The sequence below is a fragment of the Prionailurus bengalensis genome, chromosome C1 (assembly GCF_016509475.1).
Source record: "Prionailurus bengalensis isolate Pbe53 chromosome C1, Fcat_Pben_1.1_paternal_pri, whole genome shotgun sequence".
NCBI lineage: Eukaryota > Metazoa > Chordata > Mammalia > Carnivora > Felidae > Prionailurus > Prionailurus bengalensis.
This window is the reverse complement of record NC_057345.1, coordinates 84,425,220-84,437,910: the sequence shown is the minus strand read 5'-3', so window position 1 is coordinate 84,437,910 and position 12,691 is coordinate 84,425,220. Positions and strand designations below refer to the sequence as shown.

The 12,691-nt window shown below is 34.8% G+C and overlaps 1 protein-coding gene across 1 annotated transcript in view; it reads right to left on the bottom strand.

Annotated features, from left to right (window-relative positions):
* SNX7 (sorting nexin 7) overlaps nucleotides 1-12,281 on the bottom strand; it is a 174,543-nt gene extending 162,262 nt beyond the window's left edge. Inside the window, exons 1-2 of the mRNA XM_043575647.1 lie at nucleotides 12,161-12,281; nucleotides 11,245-11,336 (exon numbers count right to left, since the gene is read on the bottom strand). The gene's annotated coding sequence lies outside the window, so the exon portion shown is untranslated. The remainder of the gene's footprint in view (nucleotides 1-11,244; nucleotides 11,337-12,160) is intronic.
* Nucleotides 12,282-12,691: the final 410 nt, after the last annotated feature.

Sequence of the window (12,691 nt, the reverse complement as noted above, 5' to 3'; positions counted from 1 at the left end):
GAAGGACTACAGTTATTGGTAAAGACAAGAGAACAGTTAGCTGAAATTGGGTTGGGGGCAAAGCAGTGTAAGAGCTGGGCATTGTTCCCTCTACTCCTTTCAGATAATTCTCTCCTCAGCCTTGTGGGTGTTTCCTCACGTGTACTTATTGATCTGTAGTCCACAGAATTCGCTGTGGGACCATCTGTAGATGTCCTGTGTTCCCTATCTGTGCAGTGCTCATTTGTCTGTCATTCTGCCCCACAGTTCCAGTTGCCTTAGTGTTTCCAAGCTTCAGCTCTATCTCCTCAGCTCAGGGAGTCAACTGACTCTGTCTCCATTCCCTCTTCTAGCACTGTCTCCCAGAAATTTAAAGCAGTAAAGCTGTAGCAATTGTGGGGCTCATCTCTTCTGTTCCCCATGTCTTGGAGATCATTAGCCTTTGTTGTATGGTGTAAGCCCTTGTTTTATATGCACTGTCTGTTATTTGTTTCAAATGGGGGGAAATCTAGTCCCTATTACTCCATCTTGACTGGAAGTAGAATATTGAACTGCACAATATCTTGAAAACTGAAAACAGAAAAATATTATTATGTGACTAGTTAGGAATCATGGAGTGCCTGGGTGGTTCAGTTGGTTAAGTGTCTGAGTCTTGATTTCAGCTCAGGTCATGATCTCACAGTCATGATATTGAGCCCCATGTCAGGCTCTGTGCTGAGTGTGGAGCCTCCTTGGGATTTTCTACCTCTCTCTCTCTGCCCCTTCCCTGCAAGCGCTCTCTCTCTCTCTCTCTCTCTCTCTCTCTCTCTGTCTCTCAATAAATAAATAAACATTAAAAAAAGTTAGCACAAGTAAAGTAACAGTGAGTATCTGGATTATGTTTCTGGGGCCTGACTGCACAATTTGAAAAGTGTTTTTGTTTTGGATGGTATATATAATTTTTTAAGTTTTTTTTTTAAGTTCATTTATTTTGAGACAGACCGAGAGAGTGCAAATGGGGGAGGGGCAGAGGCAGAGAGAGAGGGAGAATCTCAAGCAGGCTGTGCACCATCAGTGAGAAGTCTGACATGGAACTCAAACTCATGAAACTGTAAGATCATGACCTCAGCCAAAATCAAGAGTCAGATGCTTAACCTCTGAGTCCTCCAGGCGCCTGTGAATGGCATACGTAACTTAAGTCTACTAGATGTAGAGAAAGTGGTTAACTGAATTCTAGTGGAAATTCTTAAAGAAATTATCTATCTATCATCTATCTATGTATCATCTATCTATCTATCATCATCTATCATCTCTCTCTCCCTCTCTCTCTCTCTCTATCCAACTATCTATCATTATTATTATTATCTATCTAGCTATCTAATCTGTTCTATGTATCAGCCATCTGACTTACATGCTTGGTAAATGAGTTGGGATATTTCCCATTCTGTTCTTTATAAAATATTATAGTGCCTATGCTTTATACAAAAAATAATTTGTATGTCAAATTTAAGCAATACTTATTTTATAATTTAGTTTTTGCTACTTTAGTTAATGAAAGCTTCCTATTTTAGGTGCATAAAATTAACCTCATATTTTTTCAGTTATTTAAAATTTTCTTATATCTAGCTTTTTAATCCAACTGGAAATTATTTCTCTGCATAGTGGAAGTAATGCTATGATTTCACTATTTTTCCATACAAAAAAGCCAATTGGGCCAATGCTTTTAATGGAATATAGTCTATTCTTAATTAATTTGAAATGTCCCATTTGTCTTAGAACAGGTTTTGCAAGGGTTGTGTATCTTTCTGGGTTCTCTATTCTCTTCTATTGATATACCTACCTACTGTTGTGCCAAAAATACACTGTTTTAATGCTTGTAATTTTGTAATGTATCTTGATATATAAGATCTTTTTCTACAGTCCTTTCAGAACTTTATAATTTTATGTAAGTTTTAGAATGATTTTGTCGGTTCCCTAGAATTATAATTTGAATTTCCATTGGTATGGCACTGAATTTATTAATTAATTTGAGCAAACTGACGTCTTTACAGTATTGAATCTTCACATTCATAAAAATGTTTCATTCAAGTTATTTAGATTTTTAAATATTATTTAGTAAAATTTTATAACTTTCTTTATAATGCTATTATTTTTTCCTAGTTAGTTTATAGTTTTTATTGCTAGTGAGTACATGATCTATGTTTATATTACATTTTCTCTTAGGTTATTGCTAGTATATAGGAATACTTGCTTTCATATACTGATCTATGTTCAGAAATCATGCTGAGCTCTCTTAATGTTATTTCATAGTTTGTCTATGACTTTACTAGCATTCACTATGTAGAAATACATATATATACATATACGTATATGTATATATGTGTGTGTGTGTGTGTGTGTGTGTGTGTATAAAATCTTCAAATAATGGTGATCTCATCTTTTCCTTCCCAGTCCTATGTCACTTATCTCTTTATCCAGTTTTTATTACATCAATAAGGTCTACCAATATAATATTGATTTGCATCAGTGATAGTAGATATTTTTGTCTTATTTCTAATTTAAGGAAACTGCTTCCAAATTTTCACCAATAGGAATAATATTGGCTGTATGTTTTTCAAGTTGTAGAAATGTTTTCTTCTCCTAGTTTTTTAAATGTCGTAGACCTGTCTTGTTTATATCTTTGGGTCTTATAATTTCTAGTCACATCAGCAGTACTTCCAGCTTCCAGCATATACATCCCTTTGTCTAAGGACTTTCTCTCTTTTTCCAGTGTTTATGGCAAGTCAGGATCACTGGACATTGAAAACATCTAGAAGCAACCTTCTACCAATGACTGATAGGGATTGTTGGATAAATATCCTGATCTCTTGCTCCTTAAGTGGGCTGGCTTTGAGATGGCTATTCTGTCATGCTTCCTAGAATTTCCTGGTGAAATTCAGTTCAAGCTGCCTACAGCAAAAACTTTCTTGATAATGCATAATTTACTGGCTTGCTTCCTTCTCTGTCATACTTCCCTACTCCTCTACTGGTGTTTTCTGAGGTCATCTACTAAACAACAGATTTCTACTAAAATGTCTGTCTCAGGATTCTTCAGAGGAAATGTAAACTAAGACGCTAGTAAATATCTATACATTATATGTCTTTCGATGAAATAAAAGGGATTTGAATTTTAGTAAATACTCTTTCTGAATTTAATGAGATGAGAATGTTACTATACTGAATGGTTTGATATATTTTTGTCTTAAATCTCATTTTAAAGACTAGAGTTTCTTTTTTATAGTAAAATTTATTAAAAAGTTCAATTTACACTTAATAAAATTCACCCTTCTTGGTTGTACAGTTCAATGAATATATTGAAAAATGCAAAAATGGTGCTACTATTATAATCAAGAAATATAACATTTAATTGCTCCAAAAAGTTCACTTGTGACACTTTGTTGTCAATCCCTTCCCTGCTTTATAGTCCTTGACAATGACTGATTTGTTTTCTTTCTTTCTTTTTTAAAAATATTTATTTTTGGGAGAGAGAGAGAGAGAGAGAGAGAGAGAGAGACAGCATGAGTTGGGGGGGGGGGGGTCTGAGAGAGACACACACACAGAATCTGAAGCAGGCTCTCGGCTCTGAGCTGTCAGCACAGAGCCCAACAAGGGGCTCGAACTCACAGACCATGAAATCATGACTTGAGCTGAAGTCAGATGCTTAACCAACTGAGCCACTTAGGCACACCTAATGACTGATTGTTTTCTATCCCTACAGACATTCCTTTTCCAGGATATCATATAAATGGAATAATAAAATATATAGAACATTTGAGTATAGTTTATTTTACAGATCATAATGCTTTTGAGATTTACCCATTTTGTTGCATGTATCAATACTTTATTCCTTTTTGTTACCAGTAGGCTTCCATTGTATGAATTTGCACATGTTTATTCTCCAGTTGATGCACATTTAGGCTGTTTCAAGTTTTCGATGACTGAATAAAGCCACCATAATTATGCTCATACAGGTTTTTCATATGAAAATATGTTTTCATTTGACTTAACGCTTATTTTGCGGATTGATGATTCATATTGTTTTTAACTTCATAAATCTACAAACTTTTTATTTTTATTTTAAAGTTTATTTATTTTGAAAGTGAGAGAAAGAGAGGGAGAGAGAGAGAGAGAGAGAGAGTGATCAGGAGTGGGAGAGGGGCAGAGAGAGAGGGAGAGAGGGGATCCCAAACAGGCTTTGCACTGTCAGCACAAAGCCTGACTTGGGGCTTGATCTCATGAACTGTTAGGTCACAACCTGAAAACAGACCTGAAGTCTGTTTTATGGCCCAATATCTTCTGTTTTGAAAAATGTCTCTATGTACCTGAAAAGCATATGTAACCAGTTTTTGTACAGTATAGTGTTCTATTATGCTAATTAGGTCAAGATGGTTGATGGTATTGCTCAATTCTTCTATATCCTTATTGATATCTGGGATATATATCCTACCAATTGTTGAGAGAGAGATGTCCAGTATTTCCAACCATAATTGTAGATTAGTCAATTTCTACTTACAGCTTTGTCGGTTTTGATTCATGTATTTCCAGAAGTTCTGTTGTTGTACCTTCTTAATGAATTAATTCTTTTACTATTAGCAATGATAACAGTTAACAATTATGTAATCTTTCCATTTTTGGTAACCTTGTTTTGAAGTCCACTTTGTCTGATATTAATGTAACCGATGAATTTTTCTTTTGACTAAATTTTACAAGGTATGTCTTCTTTTTCCATTCTTTTATTCTTAACATATCACCATTTTTATATTTAAAATTAGGTTCTTGCACCTCTGCCTTTTAATTGGAGTGCTTATTAGGCCATTTACAGTCAATGTAACTATTGTTATTGTTAGATTTAAATCAACACTTTCAGTTTTTGTTTTTTTTCTATTTTTCTTATCTGTTATTTGTTTCTTTCCCTTTATCTTTTCTGTATCTACTATAGGTTTTTACTTTGTGGTTATTATAAGACTTACATAGGGGTGCCTGGGTGGCTTGGTCGGTTAAGCGTCCGACTTTGGCTCAGGTCATGATCTCGCGGTCCGTGAGTTCAAGCCCCGTGTAGGGCTCTGTGCTGACTGCTCAGAGCCTGGAGCCTGTTTCAGATTCTGTGTCTCCCTCTCTCTCTGCCCCTCCCCTGTTCATGCTCTGTCTCTCTCTGTCTCAAAATAAATAAACGTTAAAAAAAAATTAAAAAAAAAGACTTTCATAAAACAACTTATACTTATAGCAGTCTAAGTTGGTAACAAGTATGAACACATTCTAAAGTTCTACATTTTTATCCCCCCACCACACTTTATGTTTTTGATGTCAAAATTTACAACTTTTTTATCTTGTGTATCCATTAACAGATTATTGTAGATACAGCTGTTTTTACTACTTTTGTCTCTTAACCTTCATACTAGCTTTCTAAGTGATTAACCCACAAATTTTGCAACATTAGATTATTCTGGATTTTATGATACATCTACCTTTACCAGTGAAATTAATACTTACTTATGTTTTCCTGTACGAATTACTGCCCTTCTGTTTCAGCTTCAAGAAGTCTTTTTAACATTTCTTGTGAGGCCTGTTTGTTTCTCTTGTCTTCTTTTTGTGTTTTTTTATTAGTTGAATATTTCCTATGATTATACTTTATCTCCACAATTGTTTTATTAGTTAAACTACTTTCTCTAATTTTGTTTTTAGTGGTTGCCCCAGAGTTTAGAGTATGTATCCTTAATGTATTGCAATCTAACTTCAAATATTAAATATCACTTTGTTTATCCTGTAAGAAACTTTTAACAATATACTTTCAATTCCTCTTTCCTTTCTGTTGTGTTATTATAGCCATACATTTTATTTTACCTATGCTATGAATTTAAAAATACTGTTAGTGTTTTTTTGTTTTGTTTTGTTTTTCACTTTAGGTAATTTTAGATTACAACATTTAAATATATTTCTTTATATTGATCATAATTTCTACTATTTCTAAAGCTTTTCATTTTTTTATATATTTCCAAATTTCTGTCTGAAGGACTCAATTTAACATTCCCTAAAGTGTATAAATGCTGGTAGTAAATTCTATTATCTCTTGTGTATAATACAAAATCTTTATTTTTACTGGATATACAATTCTGGGCTGACAGGTTTCTTTTCTTCCTGTCTTTCTTTTAGTACTTTAAAGATGACATTGTCTTGTGGCTTGTATAGTTTCTAATAAGGTCTGTTGTGATTTTAATTTTTGTTCCTCTCTGTAATGTGTCTCCTCGCCCCCCTCCAACCGTCAGTCTTCACATTTTCTCATTATCTTTATTGTTTTTTCTCTTTTAACAATTTGAATATGTATTAATTTGGGGATTCAAAATTATTTATACTGTTTGGGTTTCTCTGAGATTCCAGGATATGCTGTTTGTGCTATTTTCCTATTTCAGAAAAATTTGTGACTATTACCTGTTTACATATATTTTTTTATTTTTTATTAAAAAATTTTTTTTTTATTATTTAAAAAAATTTTTTTAACGTTTATTTATTTTTGAGACAGAGAGAGACAGAGCATGAATGGGGGGGCAGAGAGAGAGGGAGACACAGAATCTGAAACAGGCTCCAGGCTCTGAGCAGTCAGCACAGAGCCCGATGCGGGGCTCGAACTCACAGACCGCGAGATCATGACCTGAGCCGAAGTTGGACGCTTAACCGACTGACCACCCAGGCGCCCCTACATATTTCTTCTGCCCTAATTTCTCTCTTCTTCTTTCGGGACTTGAGGTACACATTTGTTAAATATGGTCCCACAACTCTTGAATGCTTTTTATTGGTTTTTAACACAATGAATAATTCCTACCGACTTTTCTTAAAGTTCTCTGATTCTTTCCTCAACCATTTCCATTCTATTGAGGGATCTGTCAAAGAAGTCCCTCATCTCTAATGCTGTGTGTTTAATGTCTAGAAATTCCATTTGATCTGTTTTGTTTGTTTCTTTGTTTGTTTTCTATTTCTGTGCCAAATTCCATACCTGTTTATATATGTTGTCCACATTTCCATAAAATGTTTATTATAAGAGTTATACTAACTTGAAGCCCCTGCTTCCTGATGCTAGCATGTGGCTTTCCTGAGTCTCAGTCTGTTGGCTGCTTTGTGTCTTGACAATGAGTTGTTTTATCTTCCTTTTCAGTGTGTCTCATAACTAATTAAAAATTTAAAAATGTAATGACACATATCATAAGCAGAACAGTAAAGACAATGTAAATAGCATTTATGATTATAAATGAACACTCTTCTTCTGTCAGTTAGTGTGGGGGAATGAGTAAATGTAGTCATGAAAATGAGTTTGATTTTGGTACTGCCATGGTTATCTACAATGCACCACAGACTTCACGTTAGTCTAACAATACCTTGTACTTAGGGAGTGGGCTGGAATGCTGGTGGATTTTCCTCAATGTCTGTGCTCTACCCTCAGTATTTATGCATCCCTACACATCTGAATCATGGGAAGGGGTGGAGTAGGGGGTTTCTCCAAGGTCTTGCTTCTCCCTAGTAGTAGACTACTGTGTTTTGTTACTCCAATTTTGAAAGCCTAACTGTGGTCACAAGGAAGGTTTTCTGTTTTGCTGGTTTAACATGAGTCTTAGTTTTGCTCTGTTCCTAGGCCTAGAGGCTGTATTGCCTGTGTTACTAACCATTACATTTTACTACTGTCCTGTTTATTTGTACTTTTTGAAAAAACAGAACTTCTCTGTTCTTTATTTTAATCAGAAATTTCTGAGAGTCATTTTGTTTCATAATTATTTCTATTTCACAAAATCAAAAAGTTTCCTATTATCTCTATTTTGTTATTTTGAGATTTTGCATCACTATTTTATTGTTTCTATTGTCTTTAGTTTTACTCTCTAGTTTACTGAATGGACTCCTTTCCTCATTAAAAAAAATTCCTTTTTTGTAATAAATGCATTTAATACTACTTCTTCTAAGAGACGCTTATCTATATCCTGCAAGTTTTGATAATAATGCTTTCATCATTTCCATTACCATTTTCCATTACCATGAGTTTTCTCATTTCCATTACCATTTCTTTTTTTTTTTAATTTTTTAATGTTTATTTTTGAGAAAGACAGAGACAGAGACAGAGTGTGAGTTGGGGAGGGACAGAGAGAGGGGGGAGACACAGAATCCGAAGCAGGCTCTAGGCTCTGAGCTGTCAGCACAGAACCTGGCACAGGGCTTGAACTCATGAACTGTGAGATCATGACCTGAGCTGAAGTTGGATTCTTAACCGACTGAGCCACCCAGGCGTCACTCCATTACCATTTTTTAAAACTCCTTTCCATTAAGATTTCTTCTTTAAGTTGTAACATTATAATTGTAACTTTCAAATGGTTTTTTTTTAATGTTGCTGAGACTTACAAAAGGGGGGGTCCCTGTTAGCAATGGGAATGAGATTTACACAGCATAATTCCTGAAAATGATAGCCAGTTTTATATATTCTCTTTGTAGCAAAACTTGGCCTTGTAATTACAGTCTTCTATTATAGGTGCACCAAATATTCATATTCAAGTTAGTGAGAAGGTATAAAATAAAACACAGGAGAGGCTAGGAAATACAAAAATACAATAAAAAATTAGGTTAAGAAAAAATTTAGTCTGTCAATGTCCTAGCTGTCATCCTAAAGCTGAACTTCATGGTAGTCAAAATATAAATAGTGAACACTAATCTAAATTTTCCATGAGGGAAATAGGAACTTATTCTTTTGTTTTTTAAATTTTTAAAAATGTTTCTTTATTTTTGAAAGGGAGAGACAGAGTGCAAGTGGGGAGGGGCAGAGAGAGAAGGAGACACATAATCCAAAGCAGACTGCAGGCTCTGAGCTGTCAGCACAGAGTCTGACATGCGGCCTCACAAATCACAAGATCATGACCTGAGCTGAAGTTGGATGTTTAACCAACTGAGCCACCCAGGTGCCCTGGAACTTATTCTTTAGAAAAGATTTTCCCAGTACTTAGGTAACTACTTGTCTCAAAAAATTTTTCACAAAAGGGGCAATTTCATTGTATAAATGAGCTCCTCAACAACTTCCCTATAATAAATTTAGTAATGGTATCATATTTCTATTTCCATGCTTCTATGCAAAGGCTTCTGCAATTGATGTCTGTAGGAGATATCATTTGCAATGCCTTCTATGCCAGTGGCTCTCAATGATATTAGGCAGAACCCATGGTGCTCAGCTATACATATAGGCCCTGAGATTGGTAGGCCAAGTCCATAACATGGAATACAGCTTAGGAGTAAGGAGTAATTATTCAAGAGATAAAATTATTGTGGTTCCTGAACAATGGTCCCAAAACTAAAGGCAATGGGAAAACTCTATTATGCAGAACAACCTAATTTCTACCTCTTCTAAGTGGCTCCACAATTTTTTTTTGAGGGAGAGAGAAATAGAGGGTGTGTGTGTGTGTGTGTGTGTGTGTGTGTGTGTCAGCAGGGGAGAGGCACAGAGAGAGGGACAGAAAGAATCTCAAGCAGACTCTACACTGTCAGGACACAGCATGATGCAGAGCTCAAACTCACAAACATGTGAGATCATAACTTGGGCCAAAATCAAGAGTTGAATACTTAACTGACTGAGCCAGTCAGGCTCCCCAGTAGCTACAGTTTTAATAGCTGTGTGGTCTTGGGTGAGTTACTTAACCTTTTTAAGCCTCAATTTGCTCATATATTATATAGGGATATTATTTATACATTCTTCATAGAGTAGTTTTGGGGTCTACATGAGAACAATTATAAAAAATCACTGAACAAAATATAAAACTATTTTTTTAATTGAGATAGTTCTTAGACTTCAATACATAGGGATTCCAGATGCTATTGGACATACAAATATTTAATTTTCTATACTCTCTTATATCAGTTTTACTTTTAGTAAATGAAGAACTACTTAACTAAATGCAAATGAGTGATTAACTCTTATAAAGGAAGTATATTAGAGTACTAGCACATGCCCATATTTAGCATAGGGAAGTTATTGGTGGTATTTCCTCCCTAGAGAGGAAATCACAAAGCCCAATTTCAAGTGCTGTTAGTGCTACTTAGTAAATGTGCATCCTTAGGTGCGTAACTTAATGTCTCTTGGTTCATTGCTTCATTTGTAGACCTGAGGGATTTGAGTGGATGATTTGAGGACCCATCTGTGCATTTACCCTATAAGACTCTTTGCCTCTTATGGTGTTACTTTTTGAATAGTTCAAAACAACAGCATCATCAAATTTGGAATCCATCATGTCCCAGAAGTCTAAGATTAGTAGGATATGTGGTAGTAAAGTTCCAGTGTATCAACAAATCAATATCTAACTGCCATTTTGCTGTCTTCAAAATGTAGCCCTTTATATCAACAGAATGATACAGAGCTCTCTTTATTGGAAAGCAATCTAAGAAAGAATGATTTAGACAGAAAGGCTCAAGGAAAGATAAGCAAAGTCAAGGAGAAATACAAAGGTGACTTACAAAATTGACCCAAATCAGGAATCAAATTGATGTTAGGATTTGACCTAATATTTACTAGTTGCTTAGAAAAAAATTCCCCTGCAAAAAGAAAACAATGTTTGAAAGGATATAAATTTGTTAGATGTCTATAAGTATCTATAAAAGGATATGGAAAAATAAAAATAAAAAAGAATTGAAAGCCCTGAATCTCTTAGGTTATTTTAGAGTAGAAATTAAATGCACAGATTGAATGAGGCTTTTTGCATGCAGCTGAAGTAGCCACACCTACCCAGCATTTTCCTTTGTTCCTCTTAGCCAGTCTAATTGTTTCATACAATAAAAACATCAGAGTTACTTTCAGGTTTTTTTTTTAACTTACAAGCAAAAGATATCATTAGTGTTGCTAATAATCCCTTTCATATTTCATGAACAAATAAATTGTGCAGGTGTCCAATCAGAATAAAATAATCCTGCACCCTAGGGGAAATTCCATGTAATTCTCTCACATTACCTTGCCTCTGTGACTCACCTTTTTAAGCAGAGTTCACATATGTGTTCTACTTGTTTTTTATTTCCTGTAAGTCATAAAATAGTGATATGGGAGAATGTAGCAAGTTCCCTTCTAGTTTATTGTGAGGGGGTAGATCTGTGTTGATATATGGTGAGCTGGCAGGTGAAAAAAATGAACACATTTAACTGATTCCAAATGTATTATTTTCATTGATGATTCCCTGGTTTTAAAGTCAAGATATTTTGATTGAGCCTTAGAAGAATTGGACTTTTCATTCTTTAGCTTACCACAGAATTATCTCAGCTGGGGATCCCAAATAAAATTTGTTGTTTGTTCTTGCCTTCACTTCCTGTAGATTCCAAAGAGAAACACTGAAGCCCTGTGGGGAATGGTGACTGCCATTGATTTTGAACCAAATTATCAAATATGCCACTGGGATGATAGATAAACCTCTAGCAGTTGAATATTACCCTCAAAATGGCAAGACTAAAATTTTTGCAAATCCCCTCAAAAACTCCAAACACATAAAATCAGTGCCAATCAGTTTTAAGAACTCATTCAACTTGTATTATTAGAGAAGCTAAGTTCACATTTTCTTATTTTGTTTTTAGCATAAGAAGACGATATGCATCCTGCCTTCTGACTTAGGCAGTTCTTTCATAAGTATGATTGTACAGCTCATTTGTATAGATACTACTTTTTTGATACTTTGGTTCTGCAAATCCTTTGTCCATCAATACTTAGAGGTTTTGTTTTACATCTTCTTAAATGGAAAAATCTGACAAAACTTAAGCTTAAAATGTTGGCCAGGTGAAATGCTCCCAAGTCCTTTTTTTTTTCTTTCATTTTTTGGCAGGATCTGAAAACATTTGCTCTGACCCCCTAGAGCTAGAAGTATTGATTTTTTAATGGGTACACTTTTCTCAAATGGAGTCCATCGCTTAAATCTAACATCCGCTCCTCTATTGAAGGAGCAGTTTCTTGATTCCAAGTAATTACTGTTCCCCTTATTGCCATTGATATTGCTGTGTTTAAGAATCTATATATTCTCTCAAGGAAATTTAAAGTTGTTCTTCCATGCCAGAAAGCAAAGATGCAATTGGATATTAATAATTTATGTTATTATAAAAGTTATAACAAAGAATTTTAAAATACAGACTTTTGTAACATAAAATTTTGAGTTTCATTCTATAAAAAACATACCTTATATCTTTTGAGATCAGGTGGGTGTATCTCCTCAGATTGGGGTACATAAGTGCCCACTATGTACAGATTCTTTCAAGAAGTGAAGGATTGCAGAGACTGTCATAAATTAAGATTTCTTACTTTACCTTTATAAAAAAGAAGAAAAGCATCTTGAGAGTCATGGTATCCAGTTGACCACAAATTTCAATGACTTGCATTGTTCATATAATCACTAGGCCATCCGCCAATAATCTAAAATGCATGATGGTAGATGGTGATAGAAGATGGTGACTGAATTTACAATAAGTTTATTGTCTTATGCAATGTGGAGTTGAGACTTGTCTGTTCTTAGTTCCTTTAGCAACTCTGGACAAGATCATCCATCATTTTGACATCTACCTCCTAACATGGCTTTGCTCATAGAGTTGGGCTACTGGCCAATATTCATTAAGTAAAAAATAGCTATCTGAGGGGTGCTTTGCTAGCTCAGTCAGTTGAGTGGCTGACTCTTGATTTGGGCTCAAGGCATGAACCCAGGCTCATGGGATC